Here is a 17,746-nt window from a genome sequence, read left to right as displayed (position 1 = left end):
ATTTTACCCTATAGCATGAGTATATGTGTGTGCACACATGTGTATTTGTGTGCCACATGTTCTCTTTCCACCTATAGTGCATCTGTGAGGGTACAACTGCACCAGAAATTGGGATGTGTATATTCCCTTATATCTACATAGGCACTGCATAGCAAAGGATTTCAAAAAAGAGGTCAACAGTGAGACGGTAGTACCTGGAAAATCCCTGGGAGGGACTGGATAGTCTGTTCCCTGGGATTGTTGAGTCTGTGAGAAAAGTTCTGTGCGTGGGGGGCAGGAGAGGTTCATCTTAGTGAAATCTGCCAGCATCCCCTCCCTGCTTTCATTTAAGATAATTGAATAGCTATAGAAGATTAGAGACAGGATCAGGTATCCTCAGACCCGGCTTCTTGGTTTCCCTTTAACATTCTAGCCAAGGTGGTAGAGCTCATAGAAGATCTATGAAATGAGCTAAATCCTGCAAGGAGGAGGAGCCTGGGGCTGGGGCCTTAACCTGAGGGCCCTGGGATGTCCTCAGTCTCATTGCATTGGACAGTATCACTGGAATGGGTCAGGCCCCAGAGATGCCCCTCTCCCCAGCTCATGTTAGGCTGAGAATCAGTGACCTTCTGGTAAAAACTGGATCCATGCTCAGCTTTTAAACAGCATGTAAGAGTATATCCCCAATTGCTCTAGCTCTCCCTGGACAAGTAGATTTTAAAAGGGGAAGGAGAAAGGGCAGCTGAGGACAAAACACTCAAATACCGTGTTTGCCAATTTAGGACTGACATCCTCTAAAACTCAGTTTTTACTTTGGACCCCTGTGAATTTCTTATATTATACCTTGGGCATATGTATTATAAAAATACTTGGACGTAAAAATTAGTTCTCAGAAGACAATCACATTTATGCTTGGTAAAGGGAACTTCTAAGCAAAGCTTTACAAAGATAAAAATTTCAAATTATAAACATCATTTTTTCCCTAAGTATTTCTGTTTAAAAAATAAATGCCACCTGATTAGGCAAAATGTTTACGTGTATGGCTAAATGTGTAAGAAGTTTCAAAAAAGCTATACATTTTATTATTTGTGGTTATAATATGCTAAATGAAAATGGTCTCAGAAGCTGGTGATGGTGGCACACACCTAGAAATCCAGCACTTAGGAATTGAGGCGAGAGAATCAAGAGTTTGAGGCCAGCCTGGGCTATGTAGTGAGACCTTGTGTCAAAAACAACAACAACAAAAACCTCACAAGTAAGCACAGTGCTAGTGGCTCATGCTTGTAATCCTAGCTACTTGGGAGGCTGAGATCAAGAGGAGCACAGTTTGAGTCCAGCTTAAGCAAATATTTCACAAGACCCCATCTCTAATAACCAGAGCAAAATGAAATAGAAGTGTGGCTCAAGTGGTAAAGCATCTGCTTTGCAAGCACAAAGCCCTGAGTTTGAATCCCAGTCCCCCACCACCACAAAACCCCCACAAACAACAACAAAAAACTAATGAAATGGTCTCAGCTCACTGCCATGATTTATAAATTGATATAAACTGTTTTAAAGTCTAATTTTTGCATTTTGGAAGTGATGCTGTTTCAGATATGATTGAGATCAAAAAGGGAAAATGATAACATACCTGGAAAATGCTCACCAAAATGTTATTTTCCAAGGCTATTTTTATTTTATTTTATTTTAGCTGTACTGGTGTTTGAACTCGGGACCTACACCTTCAGCCACTCCACCAGCCCTTTCTTGTGATGGTTTTTTTGTGATAGGGTCTCACGATGTATTTGTCTGGGCTGGCTTTGAACCGGGATCCTACTGATCTCTGCCTCCTGAGTAACTAGGATTACAGGCATGAGCCATTGGCACCCAGCTTTCAAGGCTATTTTTAAAGGAAAAATATTTTTAAAGAAAAGTGAGAGTAGGATTAATTACAATAGCATTTTTCTTTTAAAAACATTTTGAGGGTTGGAGGCATGGCTCAAGTGGTAAAGAACCTCCCTCACAAGTGCATAGATCAAACCCCAACACCTGCAAGAAAACTAGATAGACAGACAGACAGATAGATATACATTAGTTAATTCACACATAAAGTGCAAGAAACAAAATTCTATTAATTTTGATATATATACTGAATTCTCCCCTTTTTAAACAATGACTCTTTATGCAAATACAATTAAATGGCTTCATTTCTTTCTCTTTCTTATTATCACCTTGCTTCTCCACCCCCCACCCCACTCTCTCTCTTCAGCCCTGGGGATTGAACCCATGGCCTTGCATATTGTGGGCACACTCCAGCTCTTTTCTTTGTACTTTTGTGCTTGAGATAGGGTCTCTCTGACTTTACCGGGGTTGACCTAGAACTCACGATCCTCCTACCTCTGTCTGGAGTAGCTGGGATGACAGGCATGCAGCCCCCATGCCCAGCTGCTTTTCTCTCTTAACACTATATCCTAGAGATCTTCCTCAGGTATAGGCAACTTTCTTATTCTTTTTAACATCTGCATGTATATAACATCATGTTAGCCGGTCCCTTCCTGAGCTTTTGGGAGACATTCCAGACCCACACTCTAACAGTACAGATGAGCAGCTATTCAGAAACGGGCCCAGAATGGAAAAGGTGGTAAACGTAGAGGCAGAGTCTTCTGCTATCCCAGCATTACTGGAACCCAGCCCAGGTGTGGCACAGAGAGGGGCTGCGGTACAGGACTTGTGACTGTGCAGGTGGGAGGATGAATACGCTGACCTTTTTTTCTCCTTCCACCCTCTGTTCAACACTGCCTTCCATTGGCCAAACCCATCCCGAAGCCAGAGGACAGGGATACCGGAGTAATGGAGCCTGAGGTTGGTACAGACAGCCTCCTAGGACATAGAGCATGGTGGAGTCTTCACTGACCTCTTCCCCAAATAAGGACCAGGTAATAAATTTTAATGTACATGTCTTTGATATTTACTGAGGATGATATGAGCTATATAATATTAGTATATTTCCTCACATTGTTAAGCTAAATCCTATTTGATCTTGGCATAATTTTATTTTCATAAAAAGTCAAATTCTCTTTCTCCACATCTTGACTGTAATATAAAATATCTCTGAAAAAGTCAGACTTTTTTTTTGCAAAAGAATCTTTACTTAAAATCTATGTGGTAGCATACAAAGTATGGAGAGTACCTTGTCTGACTAAGGATGCGTTGTCCTAGTTCTTTCTATGCCATCCAACCACTCTATGTAAGAGGAAGTATAAAATTCAGTGATTCTACCAAAGCCTGAGGAGTTAAGGGCTGTCAGAGCAACTGAACTTCCCAAACCTTTACCTGCTCTTGCTTCTTCTTACTTCCCTTGCCTCTGGATATGAGGCCTCAAGACCCCCATCTCACAGTCTGCAGGCTCCCCTTGGCTTCTAGCAGATAGAGTCTGTTTTCTTCCCTGCTTCCCCAGATAAATTTCTCCCCCTGGCTCCAGAACTTCTGATGACAATCTCATAGCATCTCCTTTATTCCTCTCTGTGAGGTTGTACGGCTTTATGCTTCAGGAGGAAAGGTGTTCCATTACACCAGGTGTGATAGTACATGCATGTGGTCTCAACTTCTCAGGAGGTAGAGGAGGGAGGATCAAGGTTTGAGGCCAACCCTAGGCAAAGTTAGTGTGAGACCCTATCTGAAAAAACAAACTAAAAGAAAAAGGACTAGAGGCATGGTTCAAGTAGTGATGTGCTTATCTAGCAAGCTCAAGATTCTGAGTTCGATCCCAGTAACACACACGTGCACACACACCAGGTAAAGAAAAGATAGACCAGACTAAACAACTCTGTACATTGTGCTTGACTATCAGGACATTCCTTCTTAGACCCATGACATAAATGTATCTGACCGGACAGGTTTGAGAGCAAGTCAAAATATAAACACCTCAAGGAAGGGCTCTTCACATATGTTGTGTGTCTACTATGGGTTGGGTATTTTACTAATGCTGTCTTTAATCCTTCGAACAGCTATTTAATGAAAGTACTGGCTCCAGTTTACAGTTTGGTGAAATTGTGGCTTAGAATTACATAAGAGACAAATGAGATCAGGCTGTTAGCAAAGAGGAAGATGAGTCTCTGATCCTAGGTCTGCATTCCAGCAAAGGCAAAATTTCTTTTATTACTTCTTCTGTCTTTAAGAATAGAAATCTCTTCCCTACCCAGCACACACACACACACACACACACACACACACACACACACACACACCCCACACAAGATAGAAACCTCCCAACCAGGTGGGTGAGGTGGTGTGCACATGAAGTACCAGCTACTCAGGAGACTAAGGCAAGAAGGTCACTTGAAGCTCCAGGAGTTCAAGACCAGCCTCGGTAAAATTGTCAGAACCCATCTTAATGCAAAAGACAAAGGAAAAAAACTTCCTGTGAGAGAAATGCTCCCTGCAGACTGGCACTGATAGAAATAATTTTTTGAAAAAAGAAAAAACTTAAAAACAGTAATTTGGTTGATGAACTGGATTTTCGACTAGAAGAATTTTTCATACAGGAAAAGTAATCCAAAAGAAGCTATGGGGTTCCAAGCTTGTATGTGCTCAAGGTTTAAATTACGTTGACTGGCACTTAAGAAGATATCTCAACAGAAAAAGTCTTCTCTACTGGGAGGTGGTTCTTTTTCTTCTTTCCCTGACCTGAGATGTAAACCATGTCATAGGTCAGGCCTCAAATGATTCTCCTTGTCAGCCCTGTGAAGTTAGACACATTTAGATGTTCCCGAGAATCGTGCAAATGGTGTATCTGATGCTCAGGTCCTCAGCAAGTACTCCTTCATGTTTTTGAAAGGAAAAATATTTCTTCCCCTAAGAATGGATAAAAAAGAAATTACGTGCTTGAAACTCAACATTTACTCACAAATAAGTGAGAGTCTCTTTTTTCTCTTTCTTTTTTGGCAGAACTGGGATTTGAACTCAGGGCCTCATGCTTGCTAAGCAGGCATTCTACCACTTGAGCCACTCTGCCAGTCTGAGAGTCTCTTATTTTTAAAATAATGAAAACTTCAATTATACCCATAAACTGAAAGAAAAAGTTGCACTCAGTCCAAAATTTCTTCACCTTCACCTATTATACCTATTATAGTACTTAATTGCTGGGTTTGTCTTTTGTGGTTTTAAGTACAAGCTACCCAAAGGCTAAAATAACTACCACTATCTAGCTTTTTTTTTTTTGTCTTTTCTAGAAATAAAGGAAAGATACAGAAAGTACTGGAAATCAAACATCCAATGGACTTTGCTCCCTACAAGTAAACCCCTTATCAGTCTCTTGCAGAGATTCTAAAACATTATCTCAGTGGACCAGATTATAGGGCTGACCACTCTCAATGCTGAGTAGGAATCAAACGGACCATTCTCTTCTGTCAGCAGCCCCTGCTTTGCCAATCCAGATAAATCAATTAATGGGATGCAGAGCTGTTGTCTTGCTTTCTCTTCCCCATGCTTACCTCCCTGAGCTCCCCTGGACTGCTCGGCCTCCTGTTTAATACCATCTGAGAGTCCTTATTTACAAGAGGACTGTGCAGGTGCAAGCATTCAGGCGTCTGGTGGTACAGGGGCAATTGTCGCCCCTCCCCTCCTATCCTCCAGGCTCCCCTCTTTGTGAGCCACTTTTCTTCTCGCTGCCTTTCAGACCTAATTTAATCGGATTATGCTAATTTGTACTTCATGAACCTAAACAGCATAACTAGATCTGCAGAGGGCTAAGGCCAGGAAGAGAGGGACAATGACTTTGTCAGTAAACCTACCCCCCAAAAGTGCAGGAAGAATGTAGGTCTGTGTTCAGCCACACAAAGCTGCTTCTTTGGGAAGCCCACAGAGCTCTTGACAACTTAGAGTGCCCAGGAGCGCCTGTGCTTGGAGGAGGCAGGCCACAGCAAGGACCACAGTGACAGCACCACTTTTACCTCTTTTAAAGTATGGCCTGCCTCTTCTTCCTCCTTTCCAGTTTGCTTATATTTACCCTCTTGGCTAATCAACATATAAGGTTGGAACCTGAAGCCAGACTGTATGATTCCACATTTATTGGCAACCACCAAGGCAGGAAGGCTAGGGTAAAGTGACCTAGCTTAGTCAGAGATTTAGATAATATACAAAAAATTAACCTGGGCTCAGGAGCTAAGGCAGAGCCAGGAAATAAGGCTGAAAAAAAATCACTAGAACAGCAAGGAATTGAATCAACATCAAGAATGAACAGACTTGCATTCCTTCCATCTCCCCCTCCATCTTTTATATGTTAAATGAGACACAATGCTCCTAGGTGAGTAATTAGGTCTGAGAGCAGAAAGTACCTGGTTTTTGTAAACCTGTGACCAGGAAGAATACCTAAAAGTGGACCACAAAGAACAGACACCCACGTCACAAGACCCTTTGATTAGAAGGCTGCTGCTATTGACTCCATGCATGGGTGATAGAATCAAAATACAACTGAAAAAGTTGCTAGGTGACCTACGTCCAGGTGATCCGTTTTGAACTGGGAACCCCAATCCCAAGCTTAATGAGCCCATTGAGCCTTAGTTCCCACCTTCTGCCCGGTTGTCAGACAATGCTGCTGGCCCACTCTCCCTTTCCTTTCTCCCTGCTTTGTCTTCCAATGCAAAATAAACCTCTGCTAGCCTGCTTCCTTCTGTGCCTTCTTTGCGAATTACTTTGAAATTTATTTTGTTTTTACTCCAAGTTCCTGGGGGTCTTGGTGAGCTTGGAAAATTGAGTATTAGAGTTCCCCTCTTCTATTGGGGAAAACTCCTCTTTTCCAAATATCTTCCTGGTGACACTAACACCTATTAAGAATGAGGCTTGGTGCTCTGGGATACATGAAATTGTCTGAGACTTAGTTTTTGCCTCTCAGAATTTACACTTTGGGTGGGAAGGATATTTTAGGAATGGAAATTAGAAAAGACCTCAATAAGGTGACTGTAATTCTTCTCTCTGCCTCATGTTGGCTGACTTGGCTAGTCATCTTCCACAATCTTCCATAATTTATTTTCTTAGAAATCTTTATACTTTATCAAAACACACAGCATAAGTGTATAACTTAATTTTTATAATGAACTATGTGATAAATAAAAGTGATAGGCTGGGGTGTAGCTCAGTGGTAGAGCTTAACTGTAGCATGGATGAGGTCCTGGGTTCAATACCTAGTATCAAAATATAATAAAACTAGTATTTTCAAGCCCTGTTCTCAAGTATTGCAACTGACTTACAGTTGTTACACAGCTCATCCAGGAAGACTCCTCCAGATAGTAATTGGAGTTCTGATTTCTACTGAAATCTGCTGTTTCCACCCCACTCCCAGCATGCTCTTTACTAACACCAGAAGAAACCTCCCAAGAGTCAATAATCCCATCCTCTCACATTTGAGTAGGACTGTACACAAAAATGGTAAAATTTTACAAGTCTTTAAAAGGCTTTGTTGTATTTTCAAATGGGTGAGTGTGACTGTTCAACCTGAAGGATATAGACAAGTGGTTTTTTTTGGCGCTACTGGGGTTTGAACTCAGGATCTCATACTTGCTAGGCAGACACTCTACCACTTGAGCCACTCTATCAGTCCTAGACAAGTGTTTTGATAAACATCAGCTCACCTTTAACCCTTAATTTCCCTGTCACTATTCTTATATGTTTCTACATTCTGCTCTTGTTCAAGACATTGATTAGTAAATACTCTGACCTGGTATCTCCCACCTATTCTGGTGTCTGACCCTCTTCCTCGTGGGGTTCTTGCTGCCTTGGTTGATTGGCACTCAGCACTTTTGATAATTAGTTTCTAAGCTGGTTATCCCCTGGGTGATGAAGCCTCTGCAGTTGGAGGCATCTTCCCTGAAGACTGTCTGCCACACGCCTGTACCTGTCACAGTTTGTAGAGGAATGTGTCTTTCTTCTTTACCAGAGCCCCCATTCCCTCTGGGATCTTTCACTGAGTTGCTGCTTCTGCTCTGAGAGACCCTTGTAATTCACAGTTCATTTACAGAGCTGAAAAGATTAATTACCTGGAAATTAATGAATGATCAAGGCCTTCTCAGTTAGTCACTCATTTCAATACAGCTCCCTCCCTACTACCCCCAAATAGGTTAACTATGATCACAATCAGTTCTCATCAAGAGAAGTAAAGAAAGGAGTACTTCATTGCTGTTCTCATTCTTTCCCCTCACCCCTCTTTTTAAAGCTAAAAAAAAAAATTCTTACAATTTCCTAGCCCAGATTCTAGTTAGGATGAGGAGTGGAACTGCAGAGGGTTGAAGATAGAAGATTTCAGATGAGCCTAAATAATTTCTTAATGCTAAAATGTCCTTATTCCACTTACAATTTTTTAGGACAGTTCTTTGTCTGAAAAGTTTCCACTAGTAGTTCGAAATTGATTTCCTTAGATGGTTGACTGTTCTGGGCCAACTTCTGACTTTCTTTTGCTGAGGCAGGCTAGAAGTAGGAAAAGTTTGGGGCTCTGTAGTTTGCCTGGGGATGGCCCAGACCACCCTCACCTGACTGGGAACTGCCCATGCCCCTCCCCACTCTTTCATTATCTGGTGGGAACCTCCTGGGCCTGCCCTCCCATGGGTTAGTGTAGGTTTTAAAGGCACCTGAAAAAGAAAAGCTCTCTCTCTCTACCAGCAGACTCCACCTGTGTCCACCGTGGCCCCTTCTCTTCCCTTTCCTTACCTGGCAGAACAGGTGACTCCCCTTCCCTCAGTAAAGCTCTCCTACCTCACCCTATCAACGTGCTCTGCTTGGATTCTCCCATTAGGAGCACAAGGACCAAGATCTTCTGATCACAGACTGCACCAGTGCCATCAACACTACTACTTTAAGTACAGCAATCTAAACAACAATGAGCTTTTACACAATTTAACTTTAGTGTGAATTGTGCTGTGGATGGTTTTCTTTTACTGGTTTAATGCTGCTTCACCAGATTTCAGTACTACACCCATACGCTTTTGTCAAATTCTCATCATAAACTAACGGCTAGGGAGAGATGGATGTGAGTTGCAGCCTTGGGAGTTTGCAGTTTAATTGCCTTCACCGAATTCAAATCAATTTTCTCAAATCAATTATCACAGACATGGCTCTGTGAAAAAAGATGACTTCCTTATGAGAACAGTACATACAATTTTTTTTTAACATAGAAGATTTAAAAATCTGGCTAATGGACAAAAAAAAAACCCTTTGTTGAGTAGAAAGTAGTTGCATTGCATAAGGTTAGTGTCATAGGAGTTAATATTATGCTAGAAAATTTTTTACTGAATTCGTTTTGGCAGTTCATTCCTCTTTATGTTGTGTACACCCCAGTATCCCCCAAAGCCTTCAATGTAGACTATGATGTGAATGATCTTCCTCACCCCAGTTATACTTGTAGAGTGCAGTCTCTAAGATCTGCTTCTATTGAGAAAAGCAAATTGAAGACCAACAAAGAACAGCAGGTGTGAAACCCTGAGTTCAAACCCCTGTTCCACAAAAAATAAAAACAACAAAAAAAAAACTCAACAAAACTAAAAACAAAAAAATAACAGAGAAAGTTAACAAACAGAAAGACCGGGTGATTATCAGGTGCAGTGGTTTGGGGGTGATGGGGCTCAGAACATGGTATTCCAAAGTATGACACTCTGGCACCTGAGTATTTTGAACAATGGGATGTGGGAAAGCCTCAGAAGCAAGATAGCTCTGACCTTCTTCTGGCATTCTGTCTCTTGCCACTGTTTCTCCCTTAAAGTGCATCATAAAATCCAGAATTCCTCTTCTTCAAGGGGAATCATGGAGACTAGAACCATCTTCTCCAAAGCAAGCCTTAAAACCTACAAAGGCCACACTCTTCTCCGATCCTGCCCATACACTAGGAGACATGCTACACAGAGAAGTCAAGAAGAATCTGTACAGACAGCCTTGCAGGGATTCCTCCCTCAGTAAATTACTGTTGTATCATATCCTTTTGTCTAATTGCATTTCTATATGGCTGACCATTCTTCATCAAACATAAGCATAAAAATAGACAGCTTTCCCTAGGTCTTTGGGTCTTCATTTCTGAAGACTCTTATGCCACATATAACTTTGAGTAAATTTGTTCATCATTTCTCTTGTTAATCTGTCCTTCATTAAAGCAGTATTGGCCATAATCCTTATGGTAAGGAAAGTATCACACCTTTCTGCACCTACAGTATACTGGAGCTTCTTATATATAAAAACATGGGATCTCATCTCTATTCAAAAAGACCCAGCTCTCTGATCTGGTGTGCAACACTCACTTCCCACCATGGCATTCCTTCTTTCAACTCTATGTTGGTTCTTCAGGCTGAGTAGTAGCTCGTCTTTGGACTTTGAGTGGCTGTGGAAGCTGCCACATATCTGAGGTATTGCAGAAGTTGGCAACAAGTTTCAGTTACACTCTTGTGCTTGTCATTTGTCTCTTTTGATACTTAGTTCTTAATTTTTATGTAAACCTATTCATTACACTTTTTCTTTTATGCTTAAACTTTTTGTAATGAATATTTCTTTCATTTTTTTTTTTCAAGATAAGATCTCAATTTGTAGTCCAGGTTGACCTCAAATTCTTGATCCTTCTTCCTCAGCCTCTCAAGTACTGGAATTACAGATATGCACCACCATGCCTAGTGAGAGGCTATCTTTTTGGATAGCAAATCTTTTTTTTGGCCCAACTCTTTACCTGTCTGGGGAAAATTCTTGTTTAGCTCTTGCCAAGTGCTAGCATCATAGTTCTAGATATAATCATCCAAATCTTGAGGTACCCTCTTGCTTTATTGGCTTGACTTTTTATCACCTGACCATTCTGCCCTGGTAACATTTGACTTTGCTCTGCTTAAGCCAGCAATACTCATCTGTCCTTAGGTTGGATTTCTTAGTCTCAGCACTGATCTAACTGACCAAGCTTGCCAACCAATGAGCCTGTCTCCACATGCTTAGATCTAATTTTATCCTCAGCCTCTCTTCTGGTTATGGATTTGCAACAACTGTTGGTCCAGTTGTCCTGAATCCCAGTCTAGTAGGGAACATCCCCTTATTTAGAATATGCCTTACCTAATCTTTTTTTTTTCTTTAATTTGGCATCTCAAAGTTAGTTGAATTTAGAGGATCAGACCCATCGCTGCCAGAGATTTTTCTGCACAAAATTAGTTATATTTCAATGTAAATGAGTTCTATCTGAGAGAATGTGAAGAGAACCCCTAGAAAAGCTCAAGAATGTGACATTGGTCAAAGAACAGCATCACCTTCTTGTACTGTGGGAGGCATTGTTGCTATTTCTATCTGAGCATACATTATCAGTACTATGAATAGCACTAAAAGAAAATGAAAACAACTCCCAAAAACAAAAGGGAGAAAAATAAAGAAAAAAATCCCCACATTTTTTTCTGAGAGTGCCATAGACATTTTACTGAACTTCCTAAACACAATGAGTACTCTTCATTATTTCAATTAGGTCAAACAAGTTAATATGCTAAACACAAATTTGAGTCCTTTTATGTAGTTGGTAATTTCTGTGAAATGAGGTTCAAGTTGAATTCTATTCATGATAAAATTATTCAGGAAGTCTTTATGATGTTGGGTTAAAAAATTCTGATTATTCATAGCTGACATTTATTGAGGGCTTTCTATGTGCTAAGTAGTGTTCTTTACATGCATTGACATATTTAATATTCACATAAAACATGAAGTCAAGAACTTGCCCAAGATAATTCAGCTAGCAAGTGGATTTGACCCCAGATGTCTGGCTTCAGCCCCTGCTCTCTTAACCACTGTGCCTCAAAAATCCATATACTTTATATAAACTAGTAGTATGAAAGTAGAAAGAAAGGCATGTCATAAGTTCCTTCGGTGAGCTCTGGATATCATGAAGAATAGTACCTAAGATTTATCAAGCACTTACATGTGGCAGGCACTGTGACAAGCACTTTATAAGCATGAACTTTTAATTCTGAAAACCACACTGTGAAACAGTGTTTTTTCTATGCTAAGGATGAAAACAAGCTTATTGAGATTTCGCAACAATGTCTGTAAGGTTGCACAGTGAGTGAACTGTCTGACTCTAGACAGAACTGTATGTTCTATGTCACCACCATGCTGCACTGCCTCCCGAGATGAGAAAGTTTCCCAAGTGAACTCATTGGTGTGGTCAAGAATGCAACTCAATATGCTAATGGATGGGTGAGCCCAACAGAGAGGGAACTGAAGAGTGGAGGAAAAGGCTTTGCAATTAGGATCTGATGGGCCCCATCTGAAAGATGAGAATGAACACTATAAATAGCCTGATAGTCTCCCTGAAATAGTGGAATAAGAAAAGCTTTACACAGTAAAGCAGTATTTCCAGTTTCATGAATTGCTTGGAGGGGGAAACAAGTTTCCCAAGGTTAAATAATCTTAGGGAAATTATTCTCTTCCCAAGCGTAATGCCTATAAATTCTGTTACTAAAAACATTCTGCTCACTTCAGCAGCACATAGACTAAAACTGGAATGATACAGAGAAGATTAGCATCGCCCTTGAGCAAGGATGACATGAAAATTCGTGAAGCATTCCACATTTTAAAAAATTCTCCTTAGCTTATATGTATGTATGCATTTATAGACATGGCTTCATTGTGCAGCCCAGGGTGGCCTTGAATTTTTGATCCTCCTGCTTCAGCCTCCCAAGTACTGGCATTAGAGGTACACTCCGCCATGCCTGGCTCCTTTGCTTTTTGCTGTTGTTGTTATTTTAGACTAAGGAAATTTACTACCAATGTCTGTATAAGAATATGCAGCTTCATGGTTAATAAATAAAATACTACTAGAGCTTCACATTTTACATTTCATATGACTTACACAAATTTACAGGGATTTGAAGAACATGTAGTGATTTAAGTGGTCCTTGGACTATCCGTTCTGTTCATACATACCTGTACAGCTCCACAAATTGAACACTGAACAATGGACCTGAGAAACCTGCAATGGACATATTCTGAATGAAAACTAGACAACTTTGGGCTCGAGCAATTGAGTATGTATTTATTGGTCAATTGTCATGTGAGACAGCTTACATTGGAATGATTTCCCTCTGTCACTTTTATATGTCAGAACCCACCTGCAGTTGCTCGCTCTCTATTTATGAGCCCTCCTGATCACGTATATCCTGTTATTTGGATTGTGAATTCCTAGGTAAGATTCCTTTTGTTTGCCCAAACATCAAGTACACATTGCATTTTCATGGCTGCTGTGTTGGTTTAATCAACCCATCTACACAAGTCCTGACATTTTATGAGTTCTCACCCACTTAAATTCTAGTCTCTGTCCTTTGTCTGTTTTCTGGTGTAACAAGATGTTAATTGGGATTTATAATCTCAGATTTCTTGGTAGAACCCCTAAAACAAAAGACGTTACTCCCACATTCTAGAAAGAGAGGCTAGACTGCCTATGCAGGACTTAATAAAAGATAACGGTGAGAATGTTCCAAGACATTCACTTCTAACAGCCTAAGTAGTCAGAAAGAAGAGAAATTCATGGAAGGGAATTCAGAGGGTAGCAAAATGCTTTGCTTTTCTACTCTTCTATGAGGAAAAAAATGTGCTTTCCTCCCCCAAGTCAATTCAGACTGTACTTAAATGAAAAAAATGATTATTTTGTCTCATGCATAGTAAGTCATAACTGACAAATTTACTTATCTGCTATTTTATCCCAGGGTCACAAGATGACTGCCCCAGTTCAAGGCAGGAGATGGGTCAACGTCCAGGGCATAGGTCTCCTTTATCAGGGCAGCCACATTTCTTTCCATTTATCTATTTTTCTGTTCTTTCTCCATTACTATTATGGCTTGCAGTTTTATAGTTAAAGAGTTAAGATCCTCCCACTTTGTTCTTCATTTTGTCAACAGACATCTTTTTAGGTTTAATTTGCCTTTTTTTTTTTTTTGAATGTGTTAGGCAAGTATTGTACCACTTGAGCTATGCCCCTTGCCATTTTGCTTTTATTTTAGTTTTGAGATAGTGTCTTTCTGATATTTTTGCCTCATGATCCTCCTGCTTCCCAAGATTATAGGCCTTCACCACTATGTCCAGCTCAAGTTTAATGCTTTAACCTCACATGCAAAGTTGAATATGCATGTTGGATTAATTGTGTGTTGGTGTTTGCCATAACTGCACATGTCAATAAACCTTGGTAAGTGGAGATCTGTGGCATCAACAGGAACCCACAAATGCACTTGGTGAGTGAGTCAGCCCTGGAGGCCTGCCACAAAGAAGACTATCAATAGCCAAACAAAACAAAAAAACCCAAAACTATAACCAACACTTGCCAACTAGAAAGTCATTTGTTCCTTTTCTCTAACTGTGCCCATTCCTTGGCCCACCCACTACATTGACCATACAAGACACAGAAGATAAAAGGGACTTACCCCACGCTGAAAGTCTCTGGAGCAGGTAACCTGAGCTGATAAGGTAACAGGATCACTGAGATCAAGTTAAAGGATAAGACAGAGTTACTAATTGGTCTTCCTGGCTCTCATCTGGTGGGAGGAAGGCCTTTTCATTGCCATAGGGCTGCCACATCCGTCAGTAAAGGAAAACTTCACAAGTATTTGGGTTCCAGTGAACAGGAAAAAACCCAGTAGATGTACTTAGGGGAGACCGATTGCAAGAGAATAACAAATTCTAGTCTCACAGCTGACTGCCATTGTGACCTCTTTCTCGAGCCACTAGTTTCCTACTTTAAATAAGAGTTAAAGAAAATGATTATAATAGACACCTCTTGGGATGGCTGCCTGGCTCACTCCTTCTCAGGAAATTGCCTCTAATACACAAAGGTGCTTTACATGCGAACCACATGATCCAGCCTGGCATCAGAGCTGATTAACCGGGAGGGGATATCTGTCCTATGTCTGGGCAGGCTGTCTCTCCTGGCAATGTTGAATATGGGACCCAGAGGCCAAGGGGTGTTGGCACTAGTCTTATCAGTGACCAAGAAGCCCAAGTCCCCCTGTAGCTGCTGCCTCAAGAAATTCTCTGTGTCTTGCTCTTCCTGGGCCTTGACTGCTTGACTCTTCTTCGGTTTCAAGAGATTCAGTGAATACTTGCTTAAGCTTTATGGACTGATTTTTCTATTACATGTACTCCAAGGTCTTTTTTTTTTAAAAGCCTCCAGTCAACTCCCCAAATTCTAATATCCTGTGACTTAATGATGCCTCTTATTTTTTTTTTTTTTTTTTGGCTGTACTGGGGTTTGAACTCAGAGCCTAAACCTTGAACCACTCCACTAGCCCTTTTTTGTGATGGGTTTTTATCTAGATAGGGTCTTATGAACTATTTGCCTGGACTGGCTTTAAACCATGATCTTTCTGATCTCTGCCTCTTGAATATTTAGGATGATAAGCCGCCAGTGCCCGGCCACCTTATCCTCTTGAACAGAGATAGATTACAACCACAAGTGTGTAAACCACAGACCTCTTCTCAGTGCTAACTGCACTAGTGACTGCACTTCTGGTAGTCCTGGCACTGATGAAAGTGAGCGACATTTTCTTTAATGATATCAAATTTTTAATTAGATAATCCTGTACTTGTTGCACATGTAGAACATTTTGAGTTTATTAGTTAATGTAGTGGTAGGAACGGTATTTATAAAAAAGAATTTTTGTTTCCAGTGTAAGAAATAAGTGAGCAGTCATATTTGGCAAGACACAATGTCAAAGGCACTATTATTAGGTACACCTTGAGTCTAAACAGGTCAGTATATTCTTGAACTGGTTTCTCATTCAACCCTCATGAGCCTGCATCTCACTACACTGATTGAATGCAGTAGAGATTTTGAAGGTAATTGGTACTTTACAGTTAATTTTCCTTGATAATCCTGAATATTAAAAAGGTCAAATTCAAAATACACATATTTTATCTTTTTTTTTTTTTTTTGCAGCAGGATCCTCTCTTTTTTAATTTTTTTTTATTATACATATGTGCACACAATGCTTGGGTAATTACTGTCCCCTGCCCCCACCCCCTCCCTTACCACCCACTCCACCCCCTCTTTCTCCCCCCAACCCCCTTGATACCCAGCAGAAACTATTTTGCCCTTACCTCTAATTTTGTTGAAGAGAGTGTATAAGTAATAATAGGAAGGAACAAGGGTTTTTGCTGGTTGAGATAAGGATAGCTATACAGGGAGTTGACTCACATTGATTTCCTGTGCGTGTGTGTTACCTTCTAGGTTAATTCTTTTTGATCTAACCTTTTCTCTAGTTCCTGGTCCCCTTCTCCTATTGGTCTCAGTTGCTTTTAAGGTATCTGCTTTAGTTTCTCTGCATTGAGGGCAACAAATGCTAGCTAATTTTTTAGGTGTCTTACCTATCCTCATATCTCACTTGTGTGCTCTCGCTTTTATCTTGTGATCAAAGTCCAATAACCTTGTTGTGTTTGCCCTTGATCTAATGTCCGCATATGAGGGAGAACATATGATTTTTGGTCTTTTGGGCCAGGCTAACCTCACTCAGAATGATGTTCTCCAATTCCATCCATTTACCAGTGAATGATAACATTTCATTCTTCTTCATGGCTGCATAAAATTCCATTGTGTATAGGTACCACATTTTCTTGATCCATTCGTCAGTAGTGGAGCATCTTGGCTGTTTCCATAACTTGGCTATTGTGAATAGTGCTGCAATAAACATGGGTGTGCAGGTGCCTCTGGAGTAACCTGTGTCACAGTCTTTTGGGTATATCCCCAAGAGTGGTATTGCTGGATCAAATGGTAGATCAATGTCTAGCTTTTTAAGTAGCCTCCAAATTTTTTTCCAGAGTGGTTGTAGAAGTTTATATTCCCACCAACAGTGTAAGAGGGTTCCTTTTTCCCCGCATCCTCGCCAACACCTATTGTTGGTGGTGTTGCTGATGATGGCTATTCTAACAGGGGTGAGGTGGAATCTTAGCGTGGTTTTAATTTGCGTTTCCTTTATTGCTAGAGATGGTGAGCATTTTTTCATGTGTTTTTTGGTCATTTGAATTTCTTCTTTTGAGAAAGTTCTGTTTAGTTCACTTGCCCATTTCTTTATTGGTTCATTGATTTTGGGAGAGTTTAGTTTCTTAAGTTCCCTATATATTCTGGTTATCAGTCCTTTGTCTGATGTGTAGCTGGCAAATATTTTCTCCCAATCCGTGGGTGTTCTCTTCAGTTTAGAGACCATTTCTCTTGATGAGCAGATTTTTAGCTTCATGAAGTCCCATTTATCTATGCTATCTCTTAGCTGAGCTGCTGGGATTCCATTGAGAAAGTTCTTACCTATACCTACTAACTCCAGAGTATTTCCTACTCTTTCCTGTATCAACTTTAGAGTTTGTGGTCTGATATTAAGATCCTTGATCCATTTTGAGTTAATCTTGGTATAGGGTGATATACATGGATCTAGTTTCAGTTTTTTGCAGACTGCTAACCAGTTTTCCCAGCAGTTTTTGTTGGAGAGGCTGCTTTTTCTCCACTGTATATTTTTAGCACCTTTGTCAAAGATAAGTTGGTTATGGTTGTGTGGCTTCATATCTGGGTCCTCTATTCTGTTCCTCTGGTCTTCATGTCTGTTTTTGTGCCAGTACCATGCTGTTTTTATTGTTATTGCTTTGTAATATAGTTTGAAGTCAGGTATCGTGATACCTCCAGCATTGTTCTTTTGACTGAGTATTGCCTTGGCTATTTGTGGCCTCTTGTGTTTCCATATAAATTTCACGGTAGATTTTTCAATCTCTTTAATGAATGTCATTGGAATTTTGATGGGAATTGCATTAAACATATAGA

General features: G+C 40.4%; 1 non-coding gene across 1 annotated transcript; it reads left to right on the top strand.

Moving 5' to 3' along the window:
• Positions 1–12,422: 12,422 nt before the first annotated feature.
• LOC141415902 (U6 spliceosomal RNA) lies at positions 12,423–12,529 on the top strand. Its single transcript, XR_012440854.1, has one exon. It is a non-coding gene; the product is annotated as a U6 spliceosomal RNA (small nuclear RNA).
• The last annotated feature ends 5,217 nt before the right edge of the window (positions 12,530–17,746 follow it).

This window comes from Castor canadensis, chromosome 13, assembly GCF_047511655.1.
Source record: "Castor canadensis chromosome 13, mCasCan1.hap1v2, whole genome shotgun sequence".
Taxonomy (NCBI): Eukaryota; Metazoa; Chordata; class Mammalia; order Rodentia; family Castoridae; genus Castor; species Castor canadensis.
Note: the sequence above shows the minus strand (reverse complement) of the source record. Positions and strands in the feature narration are given on the sequence as shown.